Raw genomic sequence first — 18,064 nt, forward strand, 5'->3', positions numbered from 1 at the left:
CTTCCTACGTAAAATTCAAAAGAAGTTTCAAAAACTATTTTAATGCACAATAAATTAATCATTAATTCTCAGTAAATCTAGAATCTTATTGCAAAAAAGATTTTCTTCTATCATTTTATTCTAATTTATTTCGTGTTTTTCTATATTTAAATTTAACTTTTATTATAAAATTTTAATTTTTTTAAAGGATATTTAGACAAGATACTAGAATATCGTATTTCTTTTCTTTGTTTCCAAATTTGTTTGGGAAATATTCATTCGATATTTCCGCGTTAGCCGTAAGTAAAAATAGAATAAAGCCCAGGCTGGGGTGCTTTTTAACCTAGTTTTTACCGTTCTTTCTCTAATTTTGACAGAGGCATCAAGACTCCTCGTTGCCCTATCTAGGCGCGCACATCGGGTCATACGAAGGAACAAAAATGATTTCTCTGAAAATGTTTCAGAAAAAAAAAGTTAAAAGTCTTGTTTATTTATACACATTTACTTTATTTTCCGGCAACAAGACTTTTTTTTTCTTTTCAATATCTGTAAAAGAGCGAACATCGCGTTGGGAGGTTTTGCTCTTTTTTATTTCCTCTTAATGACAAAGAATGTAGACTTGTTACTAATTTCGAGGAATCATAAATTGTTTGCAGACAAAAATAGCGTTTTAGATTAAGGCGATGTGGGTAGAACTAATCCAAATGACGTCATGAATGAGGATTTAAAAGATGTATTATATAAATAAAATAATTCCCCAAAAAGAGGTCATTTTGCAGAAAGACGAGAACTTCGGTATTTAGTTTTATGGGAAATGTCAGACAGTATTTTATGTCTTAAAAAAAATTCAGACATACAATTTCGTTTTCTATTTATAATCTTTTTATGCGGTTTTTCTCTTAGTTTCCAACAGATTCCGGATTAAAGTAAACTGTTGGAAATTGTGAAGCGTATGGAACCTTAACATCATTCACATTTGCAGCAATTTTTATATGGTACTGACTTGAACCACATTATAGTACAGAGCACAAAAAATAGGTCGAATAGTCGTATTTTTAAAATTCAATTTTTCAGGAACTATTCGATTGATTGAGCTCAAATTTTCTATTTTGCCATGCAAAATTAAATTTTCTATTACGATGAAAAAATTTTTATACCTTACACAAACCATTTTTTTCGACTATTATTAAATAAAATGATGAACAATTACTCAAAATTATTTTTCGCATGGAATTATCTGATAACCAAATTTTATAATCAAGTGCAAAAAATTTTCCCTTCAAAAGTTCGATTTATGGCAAAATACGCAAATAAGTAAATAAATAAATAAATAAAATTAACATTAAGAAGTCCAATCTTTGGTTCCCTCTCCTGATTAAACTATTGGGACCATATTTCTCAGATTTCGGCAACCCCCTATATATTCGAGGGGGAAAATCTGAATCCGTTGATAAAGTGGTATGTTTATTCAAAAAAGGTACGTTTTTTTGTCTGATTTCTTAACTAAAAATATTGTTTGCAGGAATTAATTTGTCTCTTGAAACATAAATATTGAGTTCTAGAGCTTGAAGATCTGATCATTAAATCACAAGTTATTTAGGATGGTCTGTTTACTTTTTTTTGCGCACTGTATATCTTAAATATGATTACACGAAACTGTGGTCCAACTGAATGTGAAGCAGGGTTCAATTCAACGCATTGCAACGATTACAAAAAATTTGCACAATATTACGGTTCAGTGCACTGTATTAGGGTTTAGCGCTGGACTGATTTTTCATATAGTATACTTATAATTTAATTTCTTCTAGTAACTAAAAACATGAGTGGTATAAGAAACTTGCCAACTTATTAAGATCTTGTCGTAACTGAGAACAATTTCTTAAGTTGACCATCAAGTAAAAATGATGATATAAGTTGAGTTTTAAACCACTGGAATACATAATATCAATACATTTAAACTACAGCAGAAGGCTCCGGCATTTTGTGACAAATGGCATAATTAGATCTTTGAAGTCAGCATTGCGCAATCATACTTTTAACCTATACTTCTCTCACAATTTGGTAACAGGTAGACAGATGCACACAGGCAGACAAAAGCAGGCAGAGCAAGAGAGAGGTAAATCATTTTTATACGAATATAACTTTCTGGTTTGCGCAGTTTTGCTTAATATTAGTTGCACGTTCTTCAAAATGTTGATATAGGGCCAGGATAACCTGGTTGGTAGAACACTGGGTCCATATCCGAGAGCTCGTGGGTTCGACCCCCGTCGGCCGAAGATTCCCCGTGTAGTAAACTGATGCACGTTAAATCTGTCGAGTCACGAAGTCCTCCATGTTCCCATAACAAATCAATACCTCTGGATGTTCCAGGAGTTTCCTTGTCTTCTGGATTGAGTTCAAAATTATAAGGATACGGAGTTGAACATTAGTAGTCATAAACCCATAAAATTGGGCCGGCTGTTCAACGACGGTTGTAAAATATTTTTTTATATAATGCTAACAAAAATTACCATAAATTATAGTTATTTAATTTTAAAGCTTATNTTTTAAACATGGAAAAGCATTTAACAACAAGCATTATATTTTACTTTTTCCTCCGAAACAGCTAATACCAATCTTTCAAAATTGATTCGAATTTAATTTTACTTTAATTTGAATTATTTTAAAGAATAATTTGTGCTTTTAAAATGCATAAGTATATTATTAAAAAACAGAAACTATAATAATATCCATACGATAAGCTCGAGTAACTTTAGAACATTTTAATGATTTTATTTTTTTATCTATTTTATCAAACTTTAAAGCTTTATTTGTACATTTTTTGTGAATATTCTTTTTGCAAATTCAAAATAAAAATGAAAAATAAATCTTTTAAAAAATTTAACGTTACATTGACAAAATTTTTATGACAAATAATTTCATAAATACAAAATGAAAATTGGGTTAATAGTTTCTGAAAATTTGTATGGAAACTTTAAAAATTTAGCTTTCCAGGTAAATATTATTTGTTTGTATATACTGTATATTATACAACTCTATATTAGAATGTTGAGCCACGGTGGCTCGATGGTTAAGGCCCTGAGCTGTCATTGTAAAGATATGGGGTTCGATACCCAGAGGCGACTTGAAGGTCACCAGCTTCGTATCGATGGATACCAGGTTGTCTGGGAAAAAAAGAAAGCAGAGTGCGAAGTGCTGACCACACTGCCATAATCATACCGTTGGTCAAATTGTAGAGCCCTAACTTCCATGAACCTTCTGGCCCACAACGGACTGTTGCGAGCATGCCTTACTTACATTAGTTTAATAGAATATACTAAACGAATATGATGTGCAAAATGAATGTAATATACTAAATTAATATGCTATTATAAATGAGTATAATATACTAAACGGATATACCGTACTAAACAAAAGTAATATATCTACACTAATAGTACTAATACTAACGTAATGTATTAATGGAATATAATGCATATGATGAATATTCAAATTGAAGTACGGTAGAATATTGTATACTAAGGGCTAAATGAATTTGTACTAAATGAATATTATATACTGTAATCGCATAATTGTAGTTGTCACATGAACATTATCTCTTACTGCATTATCTTATTGCTATCATATAAACATTAACACTCTATAAAACATTACTAACAAGAAAAAGATGAAAAATCGTTTGGGTTGCCTAGCAACCAGCCAGAGTTGTAGTTATTATATTTACAAGAGTTGGCAGACGATTCAAAACAATTATTTAAACTAACTGTCCACTGATGTCGCAACAATAGTCGTATGAATATATGAATTATAGTCTTACTACATAAAATAGTCGTAGGGATTTAAAAGTGTTATTATCGTTATTGCAACAAAATTTGATAAATAAATAAATAAATAAATAAATAAATAAAAGAACATTGTTTCTTTGGTAGCTGAAAAATTTGCGGAGACAATCGCAGAAAAAACTTCCGCAACCGTAAAGCTAACAACCTTAAACGAATTTCCACGTGCCTTGGCATTTATCCACGAAATCTGAAAACAAGATGAATGTAAAAGACACTTAAAAACTTTCTCCCTGGATAGTGATAATACTTATTTAATTTCGCGGCGAAAAGGACAGCTAAGGCTTTTAAACAAGTATAAGTTATGCTTGTAACAAATCCCGAAGGACTTGTTGTGAACTGTATTCTGGCATTTCAGAATGCGGAAGATATAAGGACATGTAATTTATGTACTACTTAAATGCAATTCTATGCCTGGTTTATAATATGATACGGTTCTTAAAAAGTGAGCGCTTTAGCATTGAAAAATAACAGTAGGCGTGCTCCTCTTTTCCGAGTCTGAAGGGACATTTTCATCAATTCAAATAAATCCTTCTCTTTCAGAAATGCATGTAAAACAAAACTTTTTTTAATAGAGTCACGGTGGCTCAGGTGATAGAGCTTTCATTTCCCAATGCCCCAGGCTCGGACTTTGCACAGTGCTGGCGTAAAATATCCTCAATGCTAGACGAATTATTTGCTAGAATCTTTTTGCCATCGGGATATCTGTGGGAGGTTTTCGAGGTTTTCCTTTTCATGTAATGCAAATGTGGGTTAGTTCTATCAAAAGGTCTCTCACGAAAGCTAATTTTTCCCGATGCTTGAACCAGGAGTTCCTGTGTATTCTGGGTTGGATTCAGAGTTACGAGGCTATGGAGTTGAACTTTGATAGTCGTAAACTCAGAATTGGATCTGTAGTTTAACGCTGATTATGGAATAAAATTGAAAAAATCTTTTTTTTATAAATATACAATGTTTTGTTACTTGCAAACTCAGAGAAAATTACATCTTTATTGCTTTTTTGGAAAAATGATGCTGTTGTTAAATAATATACAGGATAAGTTTAAAATCATGATGTGTTTACATGGCAGGATGAGTTTAAAATGATGCTCTTGTTAAATAATATACAGGATGAGTTTAAAATCATGTACATAAAAGTTTAACGATCTATAAATCAGCAACTATAAATTTATTATCTTTGTGATCATCAAAATTTAAGTTACACAAAACAGTAATATACTTTCTGATACAAAACTGTAAATCTGGCTTAAAACATACTTTCATCGTGCTGACTATATTTAAAGTCACACAAAACCATAACATGCTTTCCGATACAAAACTTTGAATGTGACTTAAAACTGATTTTCTTTAAGTAAACATATCTTCTTTTTGAATGAGTTTGGGTTTCTGATTCTCAAGATACTGAGGTTGTCAGAACCTGAGTAACGCATAGCCGCTGTAGGTTTTTCTTATTTCGTTTTAAGTCATATATTTGAAATTAACCACGCTTTTTTCAAAAAATGCTTTGAGCATTTTTATACACTTACTATCCAAAGATGATCTTAACAAAAAATAAATTTTAGTAATTATTTATAAACTTTTATTATTCAAATTATAAGAACAAAAAAAGCTGAAAATTTATTTTAAATTCTTTAAACTATAACAGAAAATATAACTTTAAAAGAAAAATGTCAAAATTTAAATTCGTTGACTAATTTTTGAGGAACAAAAGGTGGTTTACATATATTGGCCCTACTATTATTTAATGAGGTCATATGTTGCTTGATGCCATTTTATACTGGTGGTAAGGGTGAGGTAATTCAAATTTGGGCCTTGAACTTAATTAATTGTTAATGAAATATTCTAGCAAATATTGATATTTGAATTATTGGAAAGCAACGTTATAAATTTTTAACATGTAAATCTTATTTTCTTCTATTAGAAAAAATGGAAATATAATTAAATTTGCATCGCAAAAAATAATGAAAGTGTGAAACAAAGTACACACTTACTTATAACTCATTAATTTTTTATTAAAAGTTTGACGATATCTATAATGGATCTATCATAAAAATAATAATGATTCAATGCAATGTATTTATCATATCTATCATAAATGAATTATGATACAATATAATTATAAGTATCATATCTGTCATGAAAAGAAAAAACAATACAATGTAATGTATGTATCATACTTATGATAAAAAGAATAATGATACAATATAATTTATATGCATCATATATACATATTATGAAGATAATGCTGATACAATATAATTATATGTATCACATCTATCATAAAGAGAATAAAGAGACAATATAATGAGTGTAAAAAACATAGAGTTTAACGGATTCTCATCTGGATAGTATGCTGAGCAGTCACGCAAGTGTTAAAAATTTATATTTATGCACTGTGCTGCTGATAACTGAAAACAAATTCTGATATATAATATCCGTAACTGCTAAAAAAAGTGATAACTCTTTGACAGAATAGCTCCAATATGAACTTAAACTCTGATATGATCCATAACTGCTACAAGAAATAACAATAAAAGTGATAGATAATATTCGTAACTACCATAAAAGTGATAACAACTCTTGGACAGAATAGCTCCAATATGAACTTAAGCNATTCTATGATATATAATATCCGTAACTGCTAAAAAAAGTGATAACTCTTTGACAGAATAGCTCCTATCTGAACTCTAAACTACGATCCTATCTAAACTCTATGATATGATTCATAACTGCTACAAAAGAAATAACAATAAAAGTGATAGATAATATTCGTAACTACCGTAAAAGTGATAACAACTCTTGGACAGAATAGCTCTAATATAAACTTAAACTCTTATATGATCCATAACTGCTACAAAAGAAATAACAATAAAAGTGATAGATAATATTTGTAACTACCATAAAAGTGATAACAACTCTTGGACAGAATAGCTCCAATATGAACTTAAGCTCTGATATGATCCATAACTACTACAAGAGAAATAACAATAAAAGTGATAGATAATATTCGTAACTACTATAAAAGTGATAACAACTCTTGGACAGAATAGCTCCAATATGAACTTAAACTCTGATATGATATGATCCATAACTACTACAAAAGAAATAACAATAAAAGTGATAGATAATATTCGTAACTGCCATAAAAGTGATAACAACTCTTGGACAGAATAGCTCCAATATGAACTTAAACTCTGATATGATCCATAACTACTACAAACAAAATAACACTTGGAAGAAACAGCTTTTGAATGAGCCCTAACTCTGATTAGATACATAACTACTGCATAACTACCACAAGAGGAAGTACAATATAACGTTTGGAACGAATAGATATTAATTAAATCTTAATTTCAATAAAGATTCAGAATCTTAATTCTGATAAGATCCAAAATTATCGGAAAAAATACCTTCTGATTGTATTCATAAAATAAGAAGAAAAAATGCCAAAGCCAAAAAGTTTATGGATGAGGTAAACAGAAAAGAAAAAAAAATAGCTAAGAAGGAAAACTTTCTGGAAATTTTCAATGACATTTTTCAATGTCCAAGGAAAACTCCACGTCCATAAATTCTGTTAGAAACATGGTAAAATAAAGTTTAACATTTGACATTCTTTACTGTTTTACTACTACGTTTTTAAATTTTTTTTTAATATGTTCTATTTCATTAAACAAAGAAGTTATTAATATAAACCAAGCAAAAATATTTTAGAAATGTGTTCATTTCTAAAACCATTTTCTAAAAGAAATTTTTTTCCCTCATTTAAAATGTTATTTTTTAATGATATAAAGCATATAAAGATATCATTTGGGTTGCAAATTGTACTGAAATTTCCCAAGAATTTAGCATTTGCTTAAATATTTTTTTAACAATAACTATATTATTAATAATTTTAATAATTTCTTTTATTTATATTATAAATAGAAGATATTGAATGCGCAGTTTTTTTTCCTTTCAAAATCACAGCAAAATGCTAAATTTACGGCGAAATTTGTTTTTTATTATTTAAAAATCGTACTATTTTATTCGTAATATCAAAAAAAAATAAAATCAAGTAGTTATCAAAGTAATTTGTTGTTGAAGGATTGCTAAATGTTTCATTAAGAATTTAATCTATTGCCATACCAAATGCAATCCTCTATTTGCAACAAGATGTACGATGTCTGAGTTGCTTTTTATTGCATGCAATCAGAATTGAGTTAAGACACAAGGGCTGGAAGACTTTGGCGACAATGACATCGCATGCTTAATTGCCTCTGTCAGTATCCGGTAATCCTTATGGATACTGGAGCCAAGAAGTGAATTGACTGACTCCCTTTCCCTACCCACGAAACCATGTGAAATCGAAAAGAACATTTCAGCAAGGACTCGTCGAAAAAAATAGACAGATTACTTCTGCTAGGCCGTCGTCGGAACTGTTGGCAGAATTTCGAACAAGATGTCGCAATTTTCTGCAATAATTCCACGTAATGGAAAAGGATAGGTGTTTCCTCAAGGATATTCAAAACAGTTACTTTTTGTTTGGGCGAAGTGCTGTAACAGTTAAATTTATGCCGATTCAGCAACCTGGTTTATGCTTAGAGATCGATTATATTATTTTAAGTAGAAAATCAAACATTTTACAAACATATATATGTTTAGAATGGTATGATGGAATGGTGGTAGTTGGCATCTTCGGAATAATAAGGGGATCAAATTGTTTGTGAGTAGTTAGATAAAATTGCAATTGAATTGTCGTTTATTTGTTGTGAAATAATAGCATAATAGTGGAATTAGTTTCGAGAGGTCATTTTGTGCAGCTGAACCTCTTACCCATTATGTAAATACTAGGAGGCTCCGCCCCCTGCTCGCTAACGCTCACCAANTTGCACTTGAATGGTCGTTTATTTGTTGTGAAATAATAGCATAATAGTGGAATTAGTTTCGAGAGGTCATTTTGTGCAGCTGAACCCCTTATCCATTATGTAAATATGTATTATTTTCTAAGAATTGAAAACACATACACAGTTTTAACTTTTTAGTAATGAAAATAAACTTTTCAATACTTTAACCACAGCTTAATTTTTTAAGAAAAATATTCGAATATTTTTAGAAATTTATTTGGTATAACTCGAGGATTTCTGAAAAAATTTCAAGAAAAGCATCCTGATTTTGTTAAATTTCTTTGAATGAATAGTTGAGTAAAACATTTCTTTAAAGGAGCGAAAGTAATGCAACTAATACGCATATTTATATTTAGTTTCTTGGGGGCAGTACTGCTAGAGAAAAGTTTCAGTTAAAATTTACAGGTTTTAGGAAAATACACTAAAAGGAACAGGTTAACGAGTGGCATGAAGACATTTTGAAAAAGCGAAAAATTTTTCGAATGAAGTTGAAAAAGAAAGTACAGTTGCTTTAGAACGGTCAGAGTTCGATTAGCAAAAATTAAAAGCGTAATTTTTGGTCTAAAAACGTGGAATATTGTCACCTTTGACGAAAGTATGCCGTCAGTTTAACGTAAATGATTGAATTAAATTGCAATTTTTCAATAACTTTCGATTTGGGGCACACAAAGAGGTGTTGCAGGTTGCTGATTAAAAAAATAAGGAATTAAATGGTTGTGAAACACGCGTCACTTTGGAAAATCTTTTACAAACTTAATGTGAATTTCAAAATAGATATTCATTAAAAATTCCAAAATCTTTTTTTTTATTGTCTTAATAGTTGATTATGTGCCTAAATATTTTTTTACTTGACGTGTATAAAATGTCGAAGAGTCCGGAAAGTCATTTCCAAGAACGTAAACAGCAGGTGGTATATTTCTATTTCTCTTTGACTTTACGAGTTGTTTCTAAGAAATAAGTTCTTTTTTTTAAAAAAAAAAAAGTTTGCCAAAACCTTTGATAAAAAATACTTATTGAGTGCATTAAGTAGCTGATAGGAGCTTTCTTCTTAAAACCACTGAATTCAGTTTATTTACTTGCAGCTGATTTATTCGTTTGTTAGTATCATTTATACTGTGTCAAATGTTTAAGACATTCTTATTTAAAGGAAAATAATTCAGTGGTATTATAAACAATATCTAGCAATAAATATGATTAGGTTCGCGACAAAAGATGAACTGACAGTCGGCAAAATTTAATTCAAATTCTTATAAAATAATTCAAGAACAATGATTTAAAGTTAGAGTTCTAAACATTTATCTAGATTTAAGAGGTTTATGCGAAGAAGTAAAAACGAGGTCTGGTGAATTTCGCAATTTTACTCTATATTATCGGAATACCTGCATTTCAAACGGGTTAAAAATAAATTAAATAACCAATAAATAGGAATTAGTCAGCACTAAAAAATCATGAACAAAACTGAATTGCATTCATAGATGTGATTAAAAAGCTAAAACAACTCAGAGTTTTATTTATTTACTAGCCTTCTTTGTCAAAATGCTTGGTTACCTTTCAAAATTATCTTGTACATTGTACACAAACCACCATAAGTACGAGTTCAAGACATTTCAACATACTAAACAGCAGAAGTATGAAAATGATTTCCATCTCTGTAGTAAGATAAATTACGTACTTCAATATGTGCTGTACTACTTCCTCACGCACCTCTCGAGCCATAACTTCAGTTTCGTACAGCATATATATGCCATTTCTCGTAAAAAGCTAAGCTCCGTCACCAATAATTAGTATCAGGCACCATAGCATCTTTTACGTTTAAAATTTCTTCACCCATTCTAGAAAGCATCATAAAATCAAAAAAATCTAAGTAATTACTTCATAACTAAGTTTTTATTTCCATTAAAGTACACAATTATTCTACATAAATACTTTACGTATAACTACTTATACTATACTTATAGTAGTGATGATACTTAAGTATTCATCACTACTTAAATCTTAACTTAAGGCTACCTAACAAAATATATATATATATATCTATATATATATAAATATCTTGTCACAGTTTTAGTGGTTAAACTCCTCCTAAACGGCTCGACCGATTTTGATGAAATTTTATATGTATATTCAGTAGGTCTGAGAATAGGTTTATAACTAATTTTTTTCATTTTTTGGACAAATTTAACGTATATTTTAAATATATCTTTATTTAAACGATTCCAAACCTGACATAGAAACATAATTAATCAAAATTAACATTCACGCACGTTGCAACAAGTCATATTAAACTGTAATACTTATGCTCGCCCTTAAAAGAAGAGCATCAAATATATTTGCAAGTATGTGAATAATGGCAGTATATAATATGGCAGTATTTCGAGTTGAAAATACTAATGTGACTGTTCTTCCAGTGAATAACAACGACGAAATAACGCTGTACCAAATTGGCCGGTACATCAGCTCCAATGAAGCTGTTTGGCGTAACTTTGGATTCCAAATTCATGATCCAACCGTTAGTCATTTAGCCGTCCATCTTGAAAACGGTCAGAGCGTATATTTCACGAACGAGACAGCGATTGACCGAGCTATAAATCCACCAAAAACTATACTGACCGAATTTTTTTGAATTGTGTAATCGTGCGGATGCTTTTGGTGCCTTTGCANGTCACCGGCTCATTGTCATTTTAAGATATACGTAAAGTCGATGGACATCAGCATCCAACGTATAAAGATGCATGCTTTGCACTCTGCTTGCTGGAAGACGACAACCAGTGGGAATGTATGCTTGCTGAAGCAGCATTGAACTGTACTGCAAAGCAAATTCGTCTATTATTTGCTATAGTATTAACTACATGCTTCCCTGCCCGTATAGAAACGTTATGGGATAATCACAAAAATTCGACGACAGATGATATACGGTAGCAACATCGCACACGTTGCAACGTTCTAACGATAGCATTCAGCGATGCTATGTACAATGAAGCACTGATTGCTATTGAGGATCTTTGCATTATTATTGCCAACTTGCCACTCAGTCATTTCGGTGTGCCTCCGCCAAATCGAAGTGCATCTGATATATTAAACACTGACATGAATCGCGAACTTCAATACAATACGATAGAAATAGCAGCGATTGTTACTCGCAATGTTCCACTAATGAATGAGGAACAAAGGAACATTTATGACCGCATTATGCTCGCAGTTTCGGCAGGACAAGGTGAATTTTTTTTGGATGCACCAGGTGGAACTGGCAAAACACTTATTATATCGCTAATTCTCGCTGAAATACGATCAAATAATGGCATCGCGTTGGCCATTTCATCATCTGGCATTGTGGCAACTTTATTGGATGCAGGCAGAACAACTCATTCAGTATTTTAGCTGCCACTAAATACTTAAAACAATCCAGATGCAGTGTGCAACTTAAAAAAGCAATTGTCAATGTCCACAGTGTTGAAACACTGTAAAATTATCATCTGGGATCTATCACTATGGCACACAAACATTCGCTTGAGGCGTTGAACAGGACATTGAAAGATATAAAAAACAATGAAAAATTATTTGGCGGCTCTCTCTGTTACTCCTTTCAGGTGATTTCAGACAAACACTTCCCGTCATTGTTAAATTAAGCAAAACACGCACTCTATTTTAGAAGTTCAACTTATTAAAATATTAAAATAAAGTAATAAAGTTTAATTTAACATCTTAAGTAAAAGCAAAATAAACATGTTTTTTGAAGTAACTTTAAAGAGACATTATTCGGCGACGTACCCCTCGGGCACCATACTTGATTCTTGAACTTATCTGACTAAACGAATGAAGAATAATTTATTATTAAAGATTGTGCTAAAAATTCATTAAAAAAATACAGAATTCAAAATTAGCAAATTTCTCTGATGTTATCTTACTATATTAAAAAAATTGTAACTGTGCTTCGGGTGCTCAATTTAAAGTTACATTTTGTTCTGCCGCAAACTATAAAAATTAAAAACTAGTAATTACGAAGATATGCAGAAAGTACAATGAAATATAAAAATTCAATATTCGATAATTATAGAATTATTAACTGTCGCACTTGTTGGAAAAAATACGAGCCGATCAACAGGCGGTAACATTCGTCAAGAATTGGAATGCTAAAATAACATTATCATAATTGATTTCGAGTGAATTAGAAGACTATGGAATTAGTTTCCTAAGTTTAAACTGAATCCGTGCGGAAACGGAGTTTGTTGAAGCAATCTTTTCCACTATTCGCTCCAGTGAAATAATACAGGCAAACTCAATATAAATTTACTTTACTTAGTTTTTATTTAGCTTGAGGGTAAGGCTCGAATAAAAAATGAATTCTTGACTATGGGGCCTCCTATTTTTAGAACTTTTTTTTACAAACCAAAGAAAACATTCATCTACTTGATGTTCCCGCAACAGAGGAAAAGAACCAAAGAAGTGCGCCAAAGAGCATAAAAAATATCAACATAGGAAAAAAAAGAAAGAAAAAAAAGAAATGGATGATTCAAACGATAGTTATTCATCTTTACTAAATTTGGAACAAAGAGTATTTTTGTAGAGTAGCTAATTTACTAAAATGTTTTGCTCATCTTGTCAAAAAGTTTATGAATTAGGCAAGTCATGAGTAAAAAAAAAAATTCTATTGTATTCTTTATAAGCATCTAGCAACCACCACGTATTTATATATGATTAATGTAATATTTTCCTTTATTTTTTTTAAAAAAATACATGGAGTTTTTCGTTTTCGGCTTATAGAACTCCAGTCACAGTATTGTTTAAAAATATTACGCATAAACCTAAAAATCAGTTTTTTTATGGAATATGTCGCGAACCGAATTTAATGCATGCATCAGAACTCCCGGTACGTGAAGCGATTTTCCAAACCAGCGACCTTTAACGAACGACCCTTTCAATTGTTGGGCTTTTTCTTAAATAAAAAAAAATCTTGGTTCTTGACTTTTTTTAGTTCAAGTAATAAATTTCAAATAGAATAGAATGGAATTTTCGGGTAATAAATTTTGAAAGGAATTAAAGTTTTGCGTTATAATTGGGACAATTTACTCGCCAAAACAGGACAGGAAACTCGCCAAAAAAGAGAGCGAGTCGTTAAAGGTCGCTGGATTGTAAATTAGCGCATGGAAACAAGAATAGTGTATTTCAGGGAGGGTAGCTTCTCTTTATTCTAAGGCGAACATAATAGACCGAAGAAAAAGATTCCCTTGCTCTCGCCGACCAGACCGATCCAAAACTTGTCCTAAACAATGACCTCACATCCCTACTTGAAATAGCTATACTTCGACACCATAGTCACTGCCACGGATCCAGACGAATGGCTAGGGGAGTTCTTACTTTAGACAAACTATACGGGCAATATATACGGCCAAATAAGAAACAGTCTCTATTTACGTGATAACTCTCTTAGTCTTAATACCTCTGAATAGGATCCCTAATGTATTTACCTCTCAATAAAGTGCACTTTATGTACACTATTCAGAACTATACGGGACAACTCCAAATAAAAAGCAGTCTCCATTTACGTGATAACTCTGTTGGTCCTAATACCTCTGAATAGGAGCCCTAATGTATTTACCTCTCAATAAAGTGCACTTTATTTACACTATTCAGAACTATACGGGACAACTCCAAATAAAAAGCACGTGATAACTCTGTCTGCACGTCTAACTATTTACGTGATAACTCTGTTGGTTCTAATACCTCTGAATATGAGCCCTAATGTATTTAGCCCTTAATAAAGTGCACTTTATTTACACTGTTTAGGGTTTTCATTTGGAATACGGGGTAATTTCAAATGAAAAGCAGTCTCTATTTACGTGATAACTCTGTTGGTCCTAATACCTCTGAATAGGAACCCTAATGTATTTACCTCTGAATAAAGTACACTTTATTTACACTATTCAGAACTATACGGGACAACTCCAAATAAAAAGCAGTGTCTATTTTCGTGATAACTCTGTTGGTCCTAATACCTCTGAATAGGAGCCTTAATGTATTTAGTCCTTAATAAAGTACACTTTATTTACACTGTTTAGAACTATACGGGGTAATTCCAAATAAAAAGCAGTCTCTATTTACGTGATAACTCAGTTGGTCCTAATACCTCTGAATAGGAGTCCTAATGTATTTACCTCTCAATAAAGTGTACTTTATTTACATTATTCAGAGCCGTGATCACGTGATTCTTCCTTCACGGTTTACTGTATCATATATAAAACGAACCTTACAGACTCCAACGGCCTAAGACCACACGGACGTGATCTTTATTCGGTGCTTTCGCATACATCTCATTAGTTAATATACATACTCTATACTTCGTATACTTCTCTCCGAGCGTTCTGACCTGGGGAAGCGCTTCTTTCTCCTTGTGCTAGTCCTGAACGGGTAAAAGACCACGAAAAAAGTTTAAAAAAGTAATAGATTAATAACTGAAATGCTTTTTGTTTGTATGTTTATCTCTCTCTCTCTTTCGATTGCTGCTTCAATGGAAGATGGAAGTACAATACGCTTGAAAAAGGCATGCAATGGTGCAATTAAAAGGCACTTCGCATTTAAAGAAATTTTTTCAGTACAGGATGGAAGAAAACGCCTTACCGAGACAGGAACTGTTTCAGCAACATGGACCATTTCGGATAAGAGATTAGTCTAATGATTGGACCATCCAGTGATAATGATGGGTTATTAATTTGAAAGAACATTCCAATGTGCACCGAGTGACAATTTCCATTCATTTCGGTGCTTGCACTGGCTATGATATTGAGTGAAAAAGTGCAGTTTTAAGCTTATGTACAATTTTTGCATGTTATATATTACAGTCAAGGAGGAAGAGAGTAGAATACTTGGTGAAAAAAGTTGATTTAATTAATCTACAATTGAAATGGAAAAACTTAGCTTGAGGAATTTAAGGCAGAAATTTGGAATAAGTAAAAAATGACGTAGGATGTTCTGAAAGACTAAAAAGAAATTACGGATTACTAATTTATATAAACATACATGAACTCTATGATTCGAATTTTTAGATTATTTTGAGGTTATTCATCAATGGATTTTAGCCAAATGCACTTGGAACCCTCTTCAACCGCGAAAACACTTATTGACCCTTCATCCACTGAGATAAGCTATAAGACTCGAAAAAACAAATTAATGTTATATAGACAAATAAAGCAAAAATACGATCTTTCCCCAGAAATCTTAACTTTATATCAAATATATCAATTATAAATTTCTCCTACTAAGCTCTTTGCACGTAAGGGTTCGGCACATTTAATTAAATAAGAGAGTAGAAGCTAAGCTGTTTTATTAATAAATATCAAACAATAATTAATCACTCATTCAATTTTTAGTTTAATAATTCACATGTGTTAATTTTTTCAATTCATTTTAGTTGCTTTTCAAATGCCGCACGCTTAATTAGTAGACAAGTTGACAGTTGTAGTTTGACAAGTTGAGGCTAAGTTGTTTTATTAATAAATATAGAGCAATAATTTATCATTCGTTCAATTTTTAGTCTAATAATCCACGTGTGTTTATTTTTTAGTTTATTTTAGTTGTTACTTAAATTACATTTTACTTTATAGTACCCAAATGGTTTTTAACAAAACATGTTTCTAATATTGTAGGAGCGTGCTGTTTTATAAAGAAAGCAAGTTATAAATCAGTCACACGACTTCTATTTCTAAATCGGGGGTGCGAAAATGCAAGTTTAACCTTGGTCGGCCATACATCATCGCGTTTCCACCAGACTGGTTAACATGGACGAAATTTACGACCTTACGAATAGAAAGCGAACGTCAAATTTTGGGTGTTTTTTTAACCTCGTCTGAGCCCTATCTTACTAAGGCAACAGTAGTTCGACAACCCCTACTCTATTTCTCTTTAATTTAGATACATTATATAATTTTCAATTTTTTGTAAAAACATATTTCATTAGCAGTTTGTTGACAGCTCGCCTCTAGCATTTCGACCCTGATAAATTTTCGATAAGGAATAAAATTAAACTTTAACTTAGGAACAGCGTAACAAGGCTTCAAAAAGTTTCCAATTTTTTTGCTTGCCGTCATGTTAGTTTATTGCAGCGGTTCACAAATAGCGTTCCGCGGAACTCTAGGGTTCCATGGGGTGAAAGAAAACAAAAGACCGGAAGAAAAAAAATCCGAAAAAAAGGAAAAAAAATTAATAAAAAATCCGAAAAATATTTTTTTGTATTTACATATATATAAAATATCTTCTATCTATGTAACACATATATATACACCGAAGAGCCACTACATTATGACCACCCTGCGAATAACATGTAGCACCATCTTTAGCCCTCAAAACTGCTAGCACCCGCCGTGGCATTGATTCCACAAGGTGCTGATAGGTAGTCTGAGGTATCTGGCACCAAGCGCTCACCAACTGGTCCTGCAATTCCCTTACGTTGCGAGGGGGTAGCGTGGCAGCACGAATTTGGTTTTCCAAGTTGGACCACATATGCTCTATTGGATTCAGGTCAGGTGAATTTGGGGATCAAGACATGACTTGAAAGGCATAGAAATGTTCCTCGAACCAATCCATGACGATTCGACCCTTATGACATGGTGCATTATCCTGTTGGTAAACACCATCCCTCCGCAGGAAAAACTGTTGCCATGAATGGGTGAACCTGGTCTGCAACTATGTTCAAGCAGCTCACAGACGTTAGGGATTGTTCTATGAGGATTATGGGTCGCCCATTGTCATAGATGAAGGGTGGTCATAATGTAATGGCTCTTCAGTATATATATATATACAAAAAAACACGAAGAATATTAAGAAAAACAATAAGTTTNATAATATATACTATCAGCCATAGTTAGCTTTGCTGTTGCAACTTACTTTCTGACTAAAGTTAAGAATTAGTTAACATTTTAAATATGATCCATTTCTCTGCTAAATATGTTATCACTGTTCTTTAAAAAATAAAAATAAGAACATCCTTTCTAAAGAATCTTCTGTGTACAAAGCAATTAAGAAAAAACTTAAGGCGCGGAATTCTTAGAAAGTTTAAAAGTCCAATAAAAAAAAGATTATATTTTTTTTAAGGAAAAAATGTTTTCAGTTACATACAAAATTTTCTTTTTCCCCCCTTCAAGCTGCGAATTTAACAGAAATTACCCCTGACATGTTTGTGGAAATAAAACTTAATTAGTGCTTTCAAGAAAAGGCTTTATCGATTTTCTCTTGAAAATTCCTGTAATTCCTTAAAGAGATGTATCACCAGTAATTGCTTTATAAATCGAAATTGAAGGCTTATAATCAAAATTCTAAAAATAAAACTTTTACCAACTATTTTTATCTTTGAACTTTTTCTGAAGTAAAAGT

Source organism: Parasteatoda tepidariorum, chromosome 10 (assembly GCF_043381705.1).
Source record: "Parasteatoda tepidariorum isolate YZ-2023 chromosome 10, CAS_Ptep_4.0, whole genome shotgun sequence".
NCBI classification, from domain to species: Eukaryota; Metazoa; Arthropoda; class Arachnida; order Araneae; family Theridiidae; genus Parasteatoda; species Parasteatoda tepidariorum.